Source organism: Physeter macrocephalus, chromosome 7 (genome assembly GCF_002837175.3).
Source record: "Physeter macrocephalus isolate SW-GA chromosome 7, ASM283717v5, whole genome shotgun sequence".
NCBI classification, from domain to species: Eukaryota; Metazoa; Chordata; class Mammalia; order Artiodactyla; family Physeteridae; genus Physeter; species Physeter macrocephalus.
In genome coordinates, this window is record NC_041220.1 from 75,784,162 (window position 1) to 75,800,445 (window position 16,284).

Below are 16,284 nucleotides of genomic sequence, written 5' to 3' on the forward strand. Positions count from 1 at the left end.
TAGGTATTTTTTAGCAGTTCTACTGCCAGCATACCTGACCAGGTGGATTCCCAGGAGAACGGCCAAAATTGCTGCCAAAATCTCATATCTTCTGGAGACCATATATTGCTAGCTACTGCCTGAAGAATGGTTTCTGCTTTTCTTCCTCCTTTCATATCTCATCTGAGTCCTCTCATGATCAAATATAAGTTTTTCTGACAAGAAACTATCAAAATATAGCTTCTACATGTCCAGGCCTTGTAACATGGCAGAGTGCAGAGAAGGGAGTGGAAATGATGCTGAGATGCCAACAGATATCTGACCACAGACAGTTAAGTTCAAATTTGTTCTATATTCATAAAGAATTTCAAGCAAAGTTGTAATGAGCATTGAATCGATACCAATTTGAAGACTGTATCTAGGAGGAATGACTATTCTCTTTACTTGTTTCTCTCCCATCTATGTTTGTAATGGCCCTAGTTATTTGTTCCATTTTTGTGATGATAAAACCATTGTTTTTAAGTTTGCTACTTATATGGTCTCATGTCCATATTTCATTTTTCTGCATTTCTATATGTTCATCTTTAAAATGCAAAAAAATAATGTTAATTTTATTAGAATGTGGTGAGGATTAGTTATATCAATGCCTACAAAATTCCACAAATACAGATTGCTGAATAATTTTTGATTTGATGAATAGTTGTTTCTGCAAATATCCTCACACTATTTCCACCTTTTGTATGTTAGAAATATACAGTGGAGAAATTCAGAACGCAATCGTAAAGCTGAAAACTGGTTTGTGGAGTATTTCTGATTTTAATGTCTATTATTTGAATGAGAAAAGAGTAAAGGGGGCTAATAGAAGATTAGTGTTCAGTTACTGAAATGTAGTTAATGTGTTTAAACCACTAATAAAATACTCAGATATAGCCTTAGTGCACCCTCTGCACCGTTTCCTGTAACTATGAATTCTGTTCTTTACAATCATACCAGAAAAATTCAGGTTATGAAGCTTGTTTGTTTAAAATAAAAGTCCCACAATAGACAAAGCAGGAGTATATTATTAATGCAGAAGTGCACATTTCTATGCTAGCTCAATAAATGGCTGCCAAAGGAGGAGACTGCTATAGAAAAGGCAATTTTAATTTAGTTGTAGGTCCATCACTGAATAGACTGAGAAGGAATTAAAGATTAACCACTTCCCCAGATTTGCTGGATGATAATAATCTACAACTCTCTATATGATAATGGACAATGTGGATACAACATAAGATAGCAGTAGGAAGTAAACATTACAATGAGACTGCATTATATTCTTAGCACATAAGCAGGCAGTCAGATTTGAGGTATGTTTACACACTGATAGGATTTCTGTATGCATCTAGGAAATAGATTAGAATCAGATAAGTGCCTTTGGAAAAATAATAGTTTAAGCATTTGGTGTAGTCTCATGACAATTATTGTAACATTCATCATAATTATTTTATAAATAGTATAAGCCTAATGCATTAGTTTTTCTTGATCTCAATTCTAAATTGGACTGTGAAATTGCCATACTATTCTCTGTTTTTACTTGTTTACATTAGGCTCTTTAAAAAATGTGATATGAAAACTGTGTGCTTATTCTAAAATATCTTATTAGACTGAGATGGGTCTTTTTTGGGTTGGTTTTTTTGTTTTGTTTTGTTTTTGTATTTTCATGAGATAAATGAACATATGTTTGATAACATTACTGGACATATTCAGCATTCTTTAAACTAAACTAGAGCAAAAAATAATTCAGTTACTTAGATCTTATTCAACAGGTGTTTATGGCAATTGAGTTAAATAGCCCTGAAGAATATAAAAGTCAGAAGACTTGGAATTTCTTCTCAAGGGTGTACATTTATGCTTGAGTTCCCCTAAGTGGAAGTGAGACAGGAGGGAAGGGCACAGGGCACAACCCTTAAAGAATGACACGTCCATTGAGAGGAACTGGTCAAGACAGAAACTGGTTAAAATCGGTTAGGCCCAAGATGGCAGAAGATTTGACTTCCAGTAAACCTGGAGCCTCATTATACGGTCATTGTAATACATCAGCATGCTAAATGACACACCCACAGGTGCCATGACAGTTCTGAGGCTGACCATAAAAGGCCCCAAAATGGTTAAGTTAGTGTAAAGGAGACATTTGCTGGAATTTTCCTGAACTTAAAGATTCATAGAAGTGTGTTTTATCTGCATTATTCATTCACACAAATGAGAATTCCTATATCAATATTTCCTACACATCTGAATAGAGCTATTATTTCATAATATTATAATGTATTTATTCATCAGTTATATTTAATGGAAGGCTGCTTGTTATTGAGAGTTAACCTCAGACAAAATATATCAAATCGATTGCACCTTTTTTATTGTCTTTCCCCCAATACCACTTTGGTTTCTTATCTATAACTGAATTGAAAAGAAAACCAAATTGAAATTAAAACCATGGATATTCACCTTAAACAGTGATGTATGTCAATGATTTCTTAATAAAACTGGAAAAATTTAAATTAAAAAATACATAAATTGTATTAAAGTCCAAAAAATATAGATATTTATATAACTATTTAAAAATTACATTTATTGATTCCAAATGCAACATGTTTTATCTAGGAGCTATTATAAAGTACTCTGATTTTTTGGATTGTCATCAAACAACTGAGAAGAAATAAATGCAGCATCTTCAATGTAACAAAATATGGATTTATAACAACTTTTTTCTAAAGAGTCAAATTGACTGTTTTTTGTTTTTTTTTGCGGTACACGGGCGTCTCACTGTTGTGGCCTCTCCCGTTGCGGAGCAGAGGCTCCGGACGCACAGGCTCAGCGGCCATGGCTCACGGGCCCAGCCTCTCTGAGGCATGTGGGATCTTCCCGGACCGGGGCACGAACCCGTGTCCCCTGCATCGGCAGGCGGACTCTCAACCACTGTGCCACCAGGGAAGCCCCAAATTGACTGTTTCAATACACTTTTTTTTTTTGCAGTTTTAGGTACACAGCAAAATTGTGTAGAAAGAGCAGAGAGTTCCCATATACAACCCTCCTCCTTACCTCCACCATAGCCTCCCCACCATCAACATCACCCACAAGCATCATAAGTTTGCTGTGATCAGTGAACCAACACTGACATCATTATTACCCAAAGTCCATAGCTCACATTAAGGTTCACTCTTGGTGGTGTACATTCCATGGGTTTGGGCAAATGTATAATGATATATATTTACCATTATAGTATCATACAGAATCATTTCACTGCCCTAAAAAATCTCCTGTTCTCCACCTATTCATCTCTCCCTTCCCCAACCCCTGGTAACTGCTGATCTTTTTACTGTCTCCATACATTTGCCTTTTTCAGAGTGTCATATAGTTGAGATCATACAGTACGTAGCCTTTTCAGAATGGCTTCTTTCATGTAGTAGTATGAACTTAAGCTTCCTCTATTTCTTTTTGTGGCTTAATAGCTTGTTTCTTTCTAGTGCTGAATAGTATTTCATTTTATGGGTTTACCACAGCTTTTCCATTCACCTAGAGAAGGACATCTTGGTTGCTTCCAAATTTTGGCAACTATGAATAAAGCTGCTATAAACATTCATATGAAGACTTTTGTGTGGACATAAGTTTTCAATTCATTTGGGTAAATACTAAAGGATGTGACTGCTGGACTATATAATGAGAGTACTTTTACTTTTATAATAGACTGCCAAACTGTCTTCCAAATTGGCTGTACCATTTTGCATTCCCACCAGCAGTGGATGAGAATTCCTATTGCTCCACATCCTCATCATTGTTTGATGTTGTCAGTGTTTTGGATTTCGGCCCTTCTAATAGGTATGTAGTGATGTATCATTGTTGTTTAATTGCACTTAATAATTTCAGTTCATTTTAACTGAATTCAACTTTAAATTCAGTTAATTTTATATATATATATATATATATATATAAACAATCAGAACATAACTTATACTTTTATTCCCATTTTTCAGTGGAAATACATGTAGCATAATTTGGATAAGACTGTGTTTACAAATTTATTGAAGCAAATAATAAAAATTGTAATTGAGTTTAAGTTTTTCTGTTTGCCTGAAATTAGCATAAACTTTAATACTTGGAACAAAAACCAATATTCCTGAGTGACACAGTAATATGGCATTTAGCTTGAACACTTTAGTATCTCCTCAGGTAGAATTTGGCCAATACATATGAACTATTAGATGTAAAATATTGGAGTAGTTTACTTTCTCAAATATTTATATAACTTGATAAAGCAACAGATATACAAAAAGTTACAGCCTCATGTAATACATGTTAAATAATTAAAGTTACTCTTCAACATCAAAATTTTAAAATCATCATATAGATACTTATGGAAAGGTTATGTTTAACCACAAACCTAATATGATAGAAATATTTTGGGATTTATGTCTTTATTATAACTACAGATGCATTTATTTTTCCATCTGTTACTCTTCAGTTTCTCTGTGGTCCTTCCCTCTATGGGGAGAGTTTGTTCCTCTTACTTGTCTAAAATTTGCTTTTGTGGGCTTGTGTATGTGGGAGATTTACTTCTCTTCTTCTTCCACTCTATAAAGTGACTTTAAGATTTTATAAAACCTTCCTTAAAATAGAAATAGCCATAAGGAAAGTTGTAGCATGCTAATGATATAGTACTGTAAATCCAAATGCGATTGGTAATAAGGCCATACATAACTTAGTTACAAACTGACTTTCTTTTGCTAATTGATTTTATGTCAATCGTGAGTTTAAATGCTATGTATCCGGGATTGAAAATTAATTCGAATGCTATCTTTACAATGTATGTGTTATAATAGTTCTTGCTGCCCTATTCCTAATACAAAGCATTAAATGTTCTCAAGTTTGAGAGTATTGGTGTCATAGGAAACATGATTAAAACTAATCAATAAGGAACTATGAAATAATCTTCTATATAAGTTCAAACAGTCTGTTTTTGGTTGATTGTTAAGAATATGATTCTGTCTTTAAGCAATCACATGTAATATGTGATTTCCACATTTTTATAAGAAAAGAAAACAAATTCTTTGTTGCTTAACTCATCAAAATTATAGTTGTGAAAATTGATTTAATGGCATAATTCCTAAAGTAATTTATTTTTATAGGTATCCAAAATTTCATCTTAAAATCAAACCAGAACATGAAAAATCTAGACCTCATTGCTTAGTCCATAATTAATATTAATATTGCTTCCAGTGAAATGGGCTTTAGGTTATGTTGTTGACTAAAATGAAAGATGTTATGATTAAGGACTCTATTCATATATTGTTGCCAAGAATATCATACACACTTTACAGAGACCTAACAGCAACATATGTCTTAGGACTTAGCTCTAGGAAAAACTGCTTCTCTTTTAAGCATTTTTATTTTTTCTTTATATTACTATATACAAAATTAAGAAAATTATTATTTTTTCATTTACTATGTATTAGGCACTATTCTTTGTACTAGGTATGTAATAATACATTGAATTTTCACAGAAAGCCTATGAGAGCGTTTATCTTTTAGACCACACAGTTTGATGACTGATTCACATTACACTATATTAAAAAAAAAAACAACTTCAAACAACTTAAAAAACACATAATACAAGGTGAAATAAAAGTAACAGATAAAACTAGGGCAAATTAAAAAAATTCATAAGTGAGAAAAACAAGACAAAACCTTTCTGTGATGGTTGAAGAGAGACTGGATGAAGAGAGATTGGCTACTTATCAAACACATTTCACTTTTCTCTTTACTCATGGGGTACACAGCTAACTACATTTCTTAGCAGCTCTTGAAGTAAGGTGTGAGCATAGGACTGAGGTTTGACTAATAAAATGTGAGGAGACATGAGGGATGGCAATTCAATTCTGAGTCCTAATAGCCTCCCCTCTCATCTTTTGTGTTCCATTTACCCCAATCTGTTGGCTATGTCTTGATGCCCAGGGCAACCTAGATAGCCAGGAATTGCAAAAGGATGTTTACTTCTATCAAAACAGCTTCTTGAAGGTTGATGTACAGAGTACAGAAGGGAAAAGAAAACGGTGCTGAAATTGCCCCAGAGATAAACCAACTAGAAGAAAAAACACAGTATATTAAAAGTGATTCTTGAATGTGGAAGGTTCAAAATCATATAGTCTGGCTACTCAGTGAATGAAAGTTGAGCCTAATTCGGGGACACCTTATGAGCACCCAGGAGTAGAGATGGATAGTCAAGATTTCAGACAATCCTCAGGAGAACTATTTCTCTCAATGTACCTTTTGTTGAAAGTTAGGAGTCAGAGATTTTATGTTTCTCTTTGGTAAGTTCCTAAATGCGGATATCCTATGTTTCTATTTAAAGGCAGACTATGTGCACATAAAAGTCAACTGGGGGGTTGGGATTAGGTTAACATCTTCTTTTGAAAGTTGAAGACTCTAAGGAGGAAACATGTCCAACTTGGTATGCCTGTGAGATAAGGCAAAACATGGAAACAAAACAAGACATTTTTGCAAAAAACAATTATATGTGTGCTACACGGAAAATATATGCTCCTTAGCTTATTCACGTTGTTGTCAGAATTCTTTTCCTTGTAGTTGTAGGACTGAGGTCCTCATTCCCTTGCTAACTATCTTCCTGGAGCCATTTTCAGCCCCTACAAGTTGTCTGCATTCTTTACCATGTGATCTGCTCCATATTCAAAGCTGGCTACAGAGAGTCTCCTTCACAGGAAATCCATCTCACACTTTGCATCTCTGCCTTCTCTATCTCTGAACTTTAGACTTAGATTTAAAGGGATCATGTAAAGGCCAGGCCACCAAGACAATCTCAGTATGAGTACTGAGATGAGTATCTTAAGGTTAACTGATTTGAGACCTTAATTTCATCTGCAAAATCTCTTCAACAGCAGCATCTAGATTAATGTTTGATTAAATAAGCAGGAGATGTGGGCACACCAGAGGAAACAAGAGTTTTGGAGGCTATCTTAGAATTCTGCCTACCACATGACATAGAGATGGCCAGAATAGTTGGAAGCTGGGAAAAAATATAAAGTCAGTTTTTCTTAACGTCAGCCTGTGAAGTATGGAGCACATTTGGGACCTACTTTTAGCAATTGTTGAGGATTGCTTGCTGTGAATGCTCTAATTCTCTATGCTAATCTGATTTTCAGCCTTATTATGTTCTTAAACTTATCTTCCTTTAACCTGAATTTATCACTATTAATTTTATATTTTGCATTATGTGTAAGCAATATCATATCCTTTGTGGAAAGAGGTTGGAGAATAAATATATTTTAAGAGGACTCTATTTCTTTTATTTTTTAAATTTCTTTTTATTGGGGTATAGTTGTTTTACAATGTTGTGTTAGTTTCTACCGTACTGTATAATTTAGCTATTAACTGTACTGGAGGAAGGGACTTTACTAGAAAATAATTTTACTTCTGTTGTCCTAGAATTAAAAGATATTTTATTAACTGTTGGGTAATAATTATCAAAGCTGCAATAAAATACAGTAAATTAAAATATTTGAAAGCTCATATGTAGTAGTTTTACAGTACCTAGAAATTATATGACTGTTAATGGAATAAGACTGAAATAATTATGAGGTCTTTTAAAAATGTACTGGACATATACCATATAGCTTTCCAGGGAAGGGCAGAAGAAACACTATCTTTGAGCCCTTGAAATTCTCATTTATTCCAGAAAGACACTGAAATTATATTTCAAGTTTGAGTGTCTAGTGTCTTTTTCAATTCAAAAATCACAGAACTGCATGCCTCAGTAACACTGCTCTATTGAAATTAGATACTGTGAAATTTTCAAGTTGAAGGAGAGTTTGTGATTGATAGATGTGCAAGGTATCATCTTTCCATAATGCTCAATCTTTCTTCACTTGGGAGTAAAGTCATTTTAGCAAGCATTATACTCTGCTGGTACCTTTAGGGAAAACAAAACAAAGCAAAACAAAACTGAACTTAGGATCCTTAAAAGTAGTGATGTATTTTTAAAAATAAACACTCTGCAGGAAAAAAAAAATCAATTAGGTTAGCTGACCTAATAATAGCTTGTGTGTGTGTGTGTGAGAGAGAGAGAGAGAGACAGAGACAGAGAGAGAGAGAGAGAGAGAGAGAGAGAGAGAGAAACACAGAGCGAGAATCGGTGGGGCGTTGAACGAGACAGCAAGCATTATACTCTGCTGGTACCTTTAGGGAAAACAAAACAAAGCAAAACAAAACTGAACTTAGGATCCTTAAAAGTAGTGATGTATTTTTAAAAATAAACACTCTGCAGGAAAAAAAAAATCAATTAGGTTAGCTGACCTAATAATAGCTTGTGTGTGTGTGTGTGAGAGAGAGAGAGAGAGACAGAGACAGAGAGAGAGAGAGAGAGAGAGAGAGAGAGAGAGAAACACATGCTAAACTTATTGGTTTATGTGTCCGTAACTGAGATGAGTACTGAGAGGACATACCCTATAGTATATCTTTTTGGTTATGTCATTTGTCAAAATGATAGCCTTCTTATGTGGGTGACATCTTGTTTTTCTTGGGAAAATAGACTTGGGTACTGGAAAAAATGTAGGTTTTCGTATGCTCCGTGACACTATTTGAATTTCTTTGGAGAGATAAGTAGAAGAGGAAATTTAAGATCTAAGGAAATATCTATTCTTGAAAAAAAGATCTCTCTCCTCAATTAAAATGTAAACACATCGATTTGGGGAGACTTTTTGGGAAACATCAGACATTCAGAGTTATTAATTACTTTTATTTCAAAATAAATGATTGCTGACAATACAATGTCCTCAAAGTAATGACAGAGAATGCTTCAGGTCCAGGAAGATATATATGTACACACTCACACACTCATATATATATATACACATTTAAATCTCTATTTTATGATTGATAATTGCTTTGCAAACGTAAAGTATAGAATGAACCATGTGTGAACACACATTTATTCTAAAGATGTTTTCAGGATTTTAAAATATTTAGTGTGATACATATTGGATGCTGGAGGCAAAGATAAGCTAAAGACACAGGCTCGGGAATCTGGAGACGAGGGCCAGACTGTAAGTTTGTCACCGACTATAAGGCTTTCAGCAAGTTGCTAAAGCTTGTTAAGACTCAGTTTCTCCATAAGTCAAGTGGGGCAAATAATGCCTCATGCATAGGAGTTTTGAGAGGGTTCATTTCACACGGTCCACAAATAGTTATTAGTGCCAACTGACTCAAGGACCAGCGTAAGCACTAAGGGGACAGAAATGAGCAAAACAGATAAATTTTGCACTTCTCAGGAGGGTTATATTCCAACAGGTTAAATATGATGGTATATATAAAGTCCTTAGCACAAGTGCCTGGCATGTAAGAGTAATTCAGTAACTGAAAACTAAGATGATCTCATTGGCTTTTAATAAGGATATATCTTATAATGAAAAAATAAAAAATCTACAAACCTACGTAAAATTGTGAAAAAATAATTTCATTGAGACAGAAAAGACTTTTTGTTCAGCCCAGAACAAGCTTCAAGATTTTAGTTCCTTTTCTAAGTCAAGACTCTTGAAAAGCATTCAAGTTGGGGATCCTCATTGCCCTCCAGCTACTGTAGTTTCACTGGAAAGACACCTGAATGAGTAGCACCAGAAGAGAAGTGACTGCAGATAACAAATGGAAATGCAAATCATCTTTTCTATTTGCCCATCATGTCTGTATCAAGATCAGGTTTTGATGGCCTTCCAAACACTGGCGGGAAATATATATATTAACTGAGGAGGAGGTAGAATAATGCCCCATTTGCTCCCACAAGAAGGTTCAGAGTTTAACACAGCTGTGGCTCTCCTGTGAGAATTAGCTTAGGATGCTAGAGTATCATTACTCATCATTATAGATGTACAAATCTGGCCTAAGGTGAGATAAACAGATCACTTATTATCACTGTAAATATTGGATTTAAAATAACTAGCACTTTGAGTATTCTTTTGGGTCTGGTCAAGTTGGAAAGGCCCATTTTGAAATTTGAAAGGCTGTAGCACATGTAAATTATTAGCATTTTTCCAAAGCATGTCAGAAGAGAATATATTTATTCTATATCAAGAAATGTTCAACAAGATAGAGCACAGTTTACATCTGAGAGACCACAGTGAACAAATGCCCTTGGATACATAATAAAGATAACAAGGATCATCCAGTATTTAAATATCACTAAGCAAACCCATACTGATTCCTGCTGAGTGACAATGAATGTCACATACTCTACTGAAGCAATGTTAAGATTCAACAGATGCAGACAACAGAGAAAGACAGACTTTTAGGATTTAGCCTGCTGACAAATGTCCAAAAGTTTGGCCTGCCTGGAAGTTTGCTGTGTGCCTGCTATGCTTATTTTGCATTAAGTAAGAATAGTGAGATAAACTTTTGGGTACCCTGGGTTATATGTTCTTCAATGTTAGTATCCTTCCCTGGTAAAATTTGGATTTTAGAGGGAAGCATTACTTTTTTTGTTTGTTTGTTTTTTGTTTTTGAAGGGAAGCATTACTTTTTTAAGTCCCTAAGGCAAGATTTGCTATTTGCTTTATTCATATAAGAAAAAACAAAATCGCACATCAGATGACTTATTGTTCAAGCAGAGCATGAGATCCATGAACACAAGGTCTTGTCTGTATTGGTTAACACTCTCTCCCCAGTACTCAGACCAGTGACTTATATAGTTAGTACTCATTTAGTGATTGTTCAATAAATGAATGAACAAATCATTTTTAAAATAAAGTTATCCTAATAATAACTATCACTTATTAAGTAATTACTATGTGCTAAGTACTGTCTACACATATAAATGCAATAAATTATTAATAAAAGGCCTATAAAGTAGGCACTGTTATTAACCCCATTTTATAACTGAAGATATGGTGGTCCCAAGGAGTCAAATATTTTGCCAGTTATACATAGTAAGTTGTAGTGCAAAAACTCAAACCCAAGTAATCTGGTTCTAGATTATGTGCTCCTAAACACTGTATTATACACTTTCTCTCACTTAATAGGAATTAACCCATTATTGTTATCTTCTAGCCAATCCTTCAATCTTAGTAGTCCACAGATTTGGTTTCAAACTCTCTTCAAATCTCATTTTTCACATCCAGTCTTTTTTCTGGTATAAAATATCATACTGGTGGTCATCAACTTTATAGCTCCCATCTACTGATTAATTTATAATCCCTACTTGAATGTCTCACAAGTATCTCAAACCCAATTATACAGAAAATTTCTTGATACCTGGTCTCAGTAAACAGAACCCACTTCTAAGAAAAGAGCCTGAAATTCACCCATGAAGCCACAATACCTCTCAATTCCCTCATCCAATCCATTATCAAGTCTTCTTAACTCCCCATTCTAAATATAGTTTAGCATCTCTCATCCTCTCTCCATTTTAATCAAAGCCACCATCACCTCTTACCACTTACCTTATTCTGATAAACCTCCTAAAGTGGTTTCAGAGCAATTTCTCTTATTTCTTTCAATCCACTGTCTATAACGCAGCTGCATTGATCTCTGAAAAACAAAGCAAACAAACAAATGCCAAACCTGGTTTTAATATTCTCCTGCTTAAAACCCTTTAGTGGCTTCTCCATGCTTTTCAGGTTAAGTTCAGGTTTGTTAATGGAGCCTAAATATCCCTGCTTGACATGGTTCTACTTCTCTCCCTCTCACCTCATTTCTCACCTTCCTCCCTGGATTTCGGTCTCACAGCCCTTTTGAACAATTGTCAGTTCCTCAAGTGTGCCATGCTTCCTTCCACTGAGAGACGTTTGTACATGCTCTTCCCTCTGACTGGAATTCTCTTAGTTCTCTTCTCAATTTGACCTTGTTGATACCTACTCACCCACTCATCCTTCTTGTCCCTGATTATAGGTCACTATCAGAAAAAAAGTCCCTCCAAACTCCAGTTTAGGCTATACACCCCGCCACCCCCACTGCACACTCTAATAGAACCCAGTACTTTTCTTCCAAACAGAAATCATAATTTTAATGTAATTTTATGTTTATTTTCTGTACTAAAATGTCAGTCACATGAGGGTAGGGTCAGGGCTTTCTGATTCATTGCCATCTAACACAGTGCCTGGCTAACAAAAATATTTATTAGATGCGTGATATATTTCTGAGAACAAAAAAGGACAGTAGCAAGTAAAATCTATGCAACTGTTGCTGAATGATTACTGAATTAACTTATGTACTTTTCAAGCAGCATCTTTTTTTAATCCCATCTACATATTTTAACTAGATTAAGAATTTATGTTTCAAACCACAGACATCAAAAGAAAAAAAGAGAGAAGGAGAGAGAGAGAGACCCATAATTTTTAGCTTACGGACAAAAAAGAGACAAAAATGGCCCCAGTTGCTCCTCCCCCTGAGTTCCTGCTCCTGTTTCCCAAGTAGAAAGTGCCATTGTTCTTGCTTCAGCTGGATGTGGGAGGTGAAGACTTTTGAAGACCCTCTTAGACTAACTCTTGGCTGCAACCAATTCTCTGTGGTTGCTTTGCTTGCTTTAAAAGTAAGTGTTTTTAGAGTTAGAATCAGGTCTCAGAGTGTCAAGAGGAAAATACGGTGTGATCCACGATAGCCTCACCCAATGGCTCAGACATTTAACACATAACATATGCAATAGTTTTCTGCCCATGTTTTCATCTTCTGCATTTTGCAAAGAGACTATGTCATATTGCAGAGGACCATGAGGTAGAGATATTGTTGTGGCTATATTGGAAAGTACAATCTGCCATCGGCCTCAGAGAATCCTTCCAATTTAATTCTCCTTCTAATTAAGGAATAAAGAAGAGAAAAATAAATAAAAAATTTGTCAGGCCTGTGTTATGAAGAAGAAAACTGCAAATGCTTCTAATTCATGGAGGAGTAGACTAGACTTTCAGCCTAGAACAATGCCAGGCCTAGGCTGACTTTGGTCCCTTTCCTGCACAGTCCTTTAATATATATTTTCTAATAACTAGAATGAATGTCTTGGCAGTGATGTTCATAAGTGAGATGAGTGGACATATAGGCTGACTCTGTCAAATCACATAGCTGTGTGTTATGATCATGTTTCCAGTCTAAAAGCCATATCCTATATTCTGGGCACAGAGTAAAGAGAGAAAAAATATTACTAAAAGTGAGACACAATTGTTGCAACATATTAACATGGTCTAAATTGTTTCTGCCAGATATATCTACCTATATGTATATATAGATAGATATAACTTGTGTTACCACTTACTTTCAACCAACTCAAACTGACATTCTTTATTAATACTGAAAAATATTATATTGTCAAGATTGTAGCAAGATGGTTAAAGACATGGGCTTTAGAATGATACTGGGTTTAAATCTCAAATTTAGCACAAGTCTATGACTTTGGCATTGTTATTTAAACATCAAAATGCAGTTTTCTTAGTGTAAAATAATAATAGTATGTCTCAGAAGATTTTTGTAAAAAATTAAATGAAATAACACATGTAGAGTATTGTGTTTCTTAAATAGTGTAGGAACTCAATGAATATTAATTGTTATTATTGTAGAGAATGAACTATTATTATTATTGAGATTTCATTATCAACTATTTTCAAGAAATCTAGAATGGAAGTTTTCACTGCTAAAACATGTGACTTTAAGCTGAAGAGATTATTTCCACTTCCTTGCCTTGATTCTCATTTGCTTTTCACCACCGTAAGGGGAACTCAGAGAAGTTAAGTAGTTTTTCTCAGGTCAACCAGTTAATTAATTCGGGAGCCATAACTAGAACTCACATCTTCTGTTTTTGGGTGCCATGCTTAAAACTACACCAATGTGGTCATCACAATGTAGATTATGATTATCTTTAGTGTGATAGTAAATAATAGAATAATATGTTCTCTTAAATATTATATTCTTCTCAAGCATTCTTTTTTTCTATAGCAAGAAGGTAAGAGAGATAATATTTTATTGTTGGATTAATGAGAAAAGCCTCAAGGAATGTTGAGCATCCACTGAAGATCACATAGCCCCTTGGTGAGCACATTGAAAACAGAGCCTAGTCAGCCTTTTGTGTTCTCTCGCTGTAGGCTGTTCATGATAATCTGAGGCCTTTGTCTAAAACTTTATACTTTTCAAGGCCTTAATAGGCATTTTCTCAACTGAGGTGTCGAAATGGTCATATATCTTTATGGTGGAGACTTTCTTCCAAATTAAGTCCCAAACAGTTCAGAAACAAAAGGTAAAAAGTGCCACACTGTTTTTCAATATAAATACATGCTTCCAGGGTTCTGTCAGGTTCTATATCACCACAGTGTGAAAGGGGATGAGAAAGTTCATTTTTTTGCTGACCAAAAGTCATTAAGATGATGGCATTGAATTCTCAAATTGAAATTACATCATTTTGTAGAAATTATATGGAGCGAATGATTTTTCAAAGATTTAAATATCAATATAATCTCCAGTTGAGGATATTTATATATAAAAATCACTTAAGCTATTAAAATATATGAAATAATTTTCTTAAAATACATAAGTAGGACTTTAAAAATGTTTTTTGAGCTAAAAATTAATAAAATAATTATTTTGGCTCTGTAACTCTGGAATTGGATGGTAGTATTGAAAGGATGAAAGGAAAGTTAATTCAGCTGTGAATTTATTCTTATAGGCAAAGATCTTGCTATTACACACTTTCAGTAGATCAGTAGAATCGAAATGAATAATTCATCAATATTTTTCAGTGGCCAGATTGCTCAATATCATAATACATTTGGAAGTAAAATAAAAAGGTATATGTGTGTGTGTATTGAGGACATTGTTTATACATAAGTACACACACACACACACACACACACACGCAAACACACATATACACTCACAATCTTCTTAACCCAAAATCTGCGCATAAAGTTTAGAATTTTTTAATAAGAACCAAAAAATAACTACTATGTCTTCAGAATAAATTTAAGCAGAGAATAAGACCACTGCAATCACCAATATTAAATTATTGATTATAGAAAGTACTTCATAAACATATTGCTGAAATATAGTTCAAATACAGTTTTCTAATGGAGCCAGAAAAATAACTGCCAGTAGATAAATTGATTTTTCAAAAAAGGGAAAACTAAAAAATTATTTTGCCACTGAGTCACTGACTTTTTTTAGTATCAATTGGCAAATTGTGTAAGCAATACACTATATTGTATCATCTATATTATCTAATCAAAATAAATGGATTTGTAAGTCATGTCTTAAAATTAAATCTATTCAAATTTTAAAATGTGGATCTCAATGCCTATAACAATATTTTTTTAAAAAAATCACACAGCTCTTAATAAAAATTATTTTTGTCTTTGATTTTTTACTACAATACCAGTATCACTTGACAATTCTACTTCTAGTCTGCACCTTCAATTCTTACAGAGTAGTATTTTTTAAAAAGTTCTCTTGGTCTATAGTTTATATTCGAATATAAAGCTTTTAATGAATTATACTTCTTTTTTCCTATTTACATCTTCTAAATTCTGGTGGCTGTGAATAACACCTTCACTAGATCCAAATTTTATGCAACTCCAATTAGTACTTTCAATGCTTCCTCAAGAAGCCATCCTCTTTAGAAGCTCATTATTTTTACTGCTTTGCTTTAACAAGCTTCAATCGAACCACATTTTCATTTGATAAAACACTATGAGAGGCACGGCGCGGCCGGGCGGGCCGGCTGGCTGGGAAGATGGCGGCTGGAGCCCTGGCCGCCGCCGTGGAGCGGGCCCGAGGCGTCCGGGGTGCGCGGGCCAGGGCCGGGGCTGGGCCACGAGAGCGCCGTCCTCGCGTCCCCGAGCCGCGGAGTCCGCCTGCGCCCCTCGCCAAGGCGCGGCTCGCGGACTACTTCGTGCTGGTGGCGTTCGGGCCGCACCCGCGCGGTGAGTGCCGGCGCGCGGCCGAGGGCTGAGGGTCGGGGACCGGGAACCGGGAAGGGTCAGCCGGGGCGGCGGGGCAGCCCCAGGGTCAGCCGGGCACCTGCCGCCCTGGTTCGGGTCCGGGGTCGGGGGTCACGGAGGGCCGACATCCCCGAGGTGGGCAGCGCGGCGAGACGGGGCGGACCGAGATTGCCCACCCCAGTCAGGGCAGAACCGGGCCGACAGCGCCTCGGCGTCGCCCCGGAGGTGGGAGGGCCCTGGGGCGGCTCGGCCTCCCGACTCCCAGTTGGGTGGGATGGGCTCTCTCTGCCTTGGCGGACTGCCGGGCAGCTCTGCTTCCAGGGGCACGGAACGTTCACTTGCAAGCCCCTCCTCT